Below are 5,691 nucleotides of genomic sequence, written 5' to 3' on the forward strand. Positions count from 1 at the left end.
TCCCCCAAGAAGGCATGGGACACCTTGGTAAAACTCTATGAAATGAATACCAAGGCGCGCAAGATACATTTGAAGAATGAACTTCATACTGTGGAGAAAAAGAGTATGTCTGTGAATGACTATGCATTGAAGATAAAGGGTATTGTGAAATCCCTTGCATCTATTGGTGTTTTAGTAGATGATGATGACAAGGTGGAAGTCTGTCTACGTGGTCTTGGGCCACAATACAAGGCATTCAAGATGTCTATTCAGACTCGGGAAAACATTCCCAATTTTACAGATTTGGTGTCTATGTTGATAATAGAAGAGAAGAGCTTGGGTGAAGACCAACAGTCTTTCACAAAACAAAAACAGTTCAGAGCAACATGCCTTCTACACAAGTTCAGGAAGAGGACGAGGTAGAGGAGGCCGTGGACGCGGTCAAGGAGGCGACCGAACAGGTAATCAGAATTATGGCCAGCAGGCAGCAACAACAACAGTCCCAGAATTCACAACAACAACAACAACAACAACACGCAGGTGGAAGAGGCCAATTCAGAGGCAAGGGGAGTCAAAGAGGTCATGGAAATTGGCAAAGGCAGTATAATGGTACACATGGATACTTTTATTGTGGTAAGCCTGGACATGTGCAGGCAGATTGTTATAAGAAGCAGGCTGACATGCAAAATAGGAAATTGTAGCAAAATAACTATGCATCCTCGAGCAGAAACAATGAGGATAATGAAAGGTTGTTTGTTATGCAGCATGTCGTTAATTTCATGTCTGAAAATGTTGAAGCAGCGCATAAAGATGATGTATGGTATGTTGATTCAGGTGCTTCAAACCGCATGACAAGTCATGGGAAGTGGTTCAAGGAGATGAAAAACCTTGAAAGACCAGGTTTCGTGGAAACAGGGGATGACACTGCTCATCCAACTGTCCATGTTGATGTGCCATTGTTTATGCAGGATGGCAAAGTGAAGTACCTTGCAGATGTACTTCATGTTCCGAACATAACAAAGAATCTGGTTTCAGTTGGCTAGATGATTGAGCAGGGTTTGTAGGTTCGGTTTAATCCTGATGGTTGTTATGTTGAAGACTTTAAAGACAAGTGCAGGTTGGTTGAAAAAGGTAACAGAGTGGGCAGAATGTTTGAATTTTTGAAGAAAAATGGTATTCGGATACACTCCGCAGCAAAATGGAGTTGCTGAGCGGAAAAATAGGCACATTGCTAAGATTGCGCGAGCATTGATGGAAGGGAAGAATATGCCGCATAGCTATTGGGCTGAGGCTATTTCTACAGCAATTTACATCATGAACAGGACTCCAACTGCAGCCATACATGATGTAACTCTAGAGGATATGTTTACATGCAAAAAAACCTGATTTGTCTCATCTTCTGAAAGTTTTTGGATGCATTGCATATGTGCATGTGCCAGATGAGCTGAGAACTAAGCTGGATCCAAAAGCTGAAAAATGTATATTTATTGGATATTCCCTTGAGCAAAAGGGATACAGGTGTTATAACCCTGCTACACGTGAGTTGAGGGTAAGCAGAGGGATGTTGTTTTTGATGAGATGAGCAGCTAGTATGTTGCTGAAAAAGAAGCTGTTTGGGGCTGATGTGAGTGGAAATGTGGTTGCACAGAATGCAAGTTAACAATCACAATCTTTGAGTGGACCAGGAGAGTCCTCATCTAGTGGTTCAGTTGTGATAGACCATGGAGTGGCAGGCTGCGTCATAATACCAGTCCTGTAAATGTGATTAGTACATCACATAAAGGCAAAGAGAAAGTGGTTGAGCCCCTTAGTATGCCTGACATTTTTGCAGGGCATTCTCATGTTGATGGAGAGTCTAGTGGCTTAGAGATGAGCCTTGATGAGGAGCTTGGGAACACCTGTTGTAAAGAAGGCTATAGAAGCCATGAATGCAAAACTGCGAAGATCTGGGAGAGTGAAGAACCCTATGCAGAGGTTTACCTATGATGGTTATGTGGCACATCACTATGCATACATGGAAAAGGTGGTGCAGGTTGTAGAGCCCACATGCATTGATGAGGCTGTTGGAAATGTGTGTTGGGAGAAAGCTATGGATGAGGAGATGGATGCACTATATGGAAATGAGACATGGGATTTAGTGCAATTACCTAAAGGCAAGAAAGCCATTGGTGGATGCAAGTGGGTGTACAAAGTAAAACATAACAGTGAAGGAAGCATAAGCAGGTACAAGGCTAGACTGGTAGCCAAAGGATATGCGTAGATGTATGGCATTGATTAATGAGGAAACTTTCAGCCCAGTTGCCAAGATGGCAACAGTGAGAGTTGTGATAGCAGTGGCTGCATCAAAGAAATGGTCTTTACATCAGATGGATGTAAAGAATGCATTCTTGCATGGGGATTTGCAGGAAGAGGTGTATATGTTGCAGCCACCTGGTTATGAGGATGTGAGTCACCCCGAGCATGTTTGCAGGTTGAAGAAAGCCTTGTATGGCTTAAAACAAGCACCAAGAGCATGGTCTGATAAGATTTCTGAATATCTTGTCACTATTGGCTTTCATATAGCCAATCCAGATTTCTCGATGTATGTGAGACACGGTCATAGAGGGGTTGTGCTTGTTGTCATCTATGTAGATGACTTGATCATTACGAGAGACCATGATGCAGAGATCTTTGATGTAAAGATCTTGCTTAGACAGAAGTTTGAGATGAAGGATCTAGGGAAGCTCGGATATTTCTTGGGCATTGAGGTGATTAGGTCACCATATGGTATTGGATTACTGAAGCGACAGTATGGCTTGGACATGCTGTGTCCAAGTATGGTATGACAGGCTATAAGCCTATCTCAGTGCCATTGGATCAGAATGGCAAGTTGAGTGTAGATTCAGGAGAAATTTTGGAGGATCCTACTATGTATAGGCGTATAGTAGGAAGCTTAATCTACAACAGGCCAAATTTGAGCTATGTTGTTGGGTTGGTGAGTCAGTTTATGCAGCAGGTTCCTCGGAAGCTGCACTTGGATGCATTGAGACACATACTGAGGTATGTGAGGTCTACTTTGCATTGTGGACTGTTTTATGAAACTGGGACAGAGATATGTGTACATGGGTACATAGATGCTGATTGGACTGGTAGTATCTCAGATAGAAGATCTACTAGTGGCTTCATGTTTTCCTTGGGGAGTGCTGCTATGACTTGGAGTAGCAAGAAGCAACCTACGGTTGCTCTATCCAGTACAGAGGCTGAGTACAGAAGAGCTGCTATGGCAGCATGTGAGGTAGCTTGGTTGAGAAAGCTACTTGCAGATTTGGGTCTATCAGTGGATAGACAAGTTGTCATTTTCTGTGACAACATTAGCAGTATACAGTTGGCCAGGAACCCAGTTTTTCATGCTCGTACGAAGCATATAGAGGTCCACTACCATTTTGTCAGAGAGAAGGTCTTGGCGGCAGAGGAGAGTAGCTAACATCTTCACCAAAGCATTGGGTACAGAGAAGCTCCGTAGATTCAAGGCTTCGCTTGGTGTACATGAGATGGAGTTGAGCTCGAGGGAGAGTGTTGAGATATCGAGCTCATCTAGTGAGGCAGTAGACATTGATGACCTACCTGGGGGATAGGCCCCACACTTACACCACTGGCATGGTTGGTGAGATCATGGGTGATATGCGGCCGATATGCGGCCTGTGGGATGACAGGCTATGTGACAGCCATTCTAGAGACTGGCATAGTTATAGCGCCAGCTCATTTAGTTGGGTTCACACTATAGAGAACCCTATTATGTATTTGGTTGAGTACCTTTCATATGTGAGTACTCTTATCTTTGTATATGGTGTTTTGAGTGTTGAGTGAAGAAGAAGAAGATTTTTCAGCCTCTCACCTTGTGTGTTCTCTATTAGGGTTTTGTGAGTGTGTGTGTGCTTGCAAGAGCTTAAGCTCTCTTCTCCCCTTCATCTTTTCAATTTTGTTGCATCTCAGCATGCCTTGCAAGTTGTGCTACACCTACTTTTCTTTTTGCAAGCCACATTGGACAACCCAGGTGGATGTACAGTTTCTCCTGCCTTAACAAAACTCATTTATGCCCAAATCCTCATCAGGAAAAAGAAAATTGAGCTGAGATCATCTATGTAGAGATTAATTAGGTAAGTGCATTCAAGAACCCAAAGGAAACCTACCTCAAAATAGTTCCCTTGCTGATAAGAGTAGTTTATCGAGCCACATACTCCTTGGATAAGCTCCCACTAATGCTAACAATTGCAAGAGTAGGTGCCCACCTAATGATACCAACCAAGGAAAAGAAGGACAAGAGAGGACCTGCCAAGGGTAGCAACAGTGTGAGCAGTCACCTCCCAAAAAGCAAAAAAATTCTCCTACAAATGATGAGCAAGGAAACATCACTATTAAGTCTAGGTCAAAACTCCAGACTAACACCAAAGCAAACAAAGAAGCCCATATGAAGAAAGAAAAAGGTAAAGTAAAGGTAGAAAAGGGCAAGGAGGCCATGGCCGAGGCTGAAGAGGAATAGCAAGGCACATTAGAACTGTAACCAATCCCACAACCCTTAACACAACCACCACCACCACCATATGTAGCCACCCCCTTTTTAGTGTACCAATCAACCCATAGTTCTCTAAGATTTTAGAAAATTCCAAGTACATAGTGCAATTACTAGATGCACGTGATGTTGTTGATTATGTAGCAATGCCAAGCCTAAGGGTAGAGGAGGGTGCGTGTGGAAGCAATAGTGTACAATACAATGCACCTTTTGCACTCACATGTAACAAAAGTACATGCAACCGGAATCTTATTCTAGGAATTGATTGTGGAAAAGTAGAGAATTAATTCAATCATAAAAAACCATTGCTTGTAAACTTCAACTAAATCAAATCAATTGGAATTTAAACACTTAAACAAAATTAAAAATACTTAGCTCATAGACCATATTGGGTGCAATCTCCCCCCCCCTCTTGTGCGTGGCCTCTCCCCACACAAGAGTATTTCTTTATTAGCTTTCTTTTTCACCAAAATTAGGCCATAGCCCCCAAAATATACAAGATGTGCTTTTTAGAGAGCACGGCACTCTTCTTTAACAAAAATAGAGTGTCAAATTGGGACTAGGGTAAAGCCATAGGCTTTAATAAATTCCACGACAAATAAATGTATCTTTCCTAAAGTTCAAAATGGAAAAATCATTTGATAAGGTTACAAGCTACTATGCTTGCCAAAAATGAAATGTGATGAACCAAGACATTTCTTCCAAAGTAAACTCTTCAATTTCCATAGTCTTCATCACCTGAAAATATAAGCTTAATTAATTATTAAATTAATCCCACAAATATTAAACAGGCACAAATCATCACCAACTCATGACTACCAGGCGTAAGTATCCCAGGAATCACCCTGCCATACAAACCTAACTGAAATAATCATAGGTGGCCTCAAACATACGTCATATACCGCACGTATTAATATTTATAGTGGTGTCACCCACGATATTAACCTAGCCGGCATGACGCAAGAGTAATCTAGGCGTCCCCAAATTACTCAAGAGGGGATAAATAATATTTTTCTAGAGGACTTAAAATATATTCTCATGACATCTCTCTTGCTTGAGTTTGCAATTGTCCTCAATTGCGGATTTGCTGGGTTTGAAAAGAATGAAGAATTTCAGGGTAAACTCGGAAAATTTCTCAGGTATCCATTTAGCATCTTCTTGTG

The sequence above is a fragment of the Cibotium barometz genome, chromosome 46, assembly GCF_041138505.1.
Source record: "Cibotium barometz isolate CiBa-2024 chromosome 46, ASM4113850v1, whole genome shotgun sequence".
Classification (NCBI taxonomy): Eukaryota; Viridiplantae; Streptophyta; class Polypodiopsida; order Cyatheales; family Cibotiaceae; genus Cibotium; species Cibotium barometz.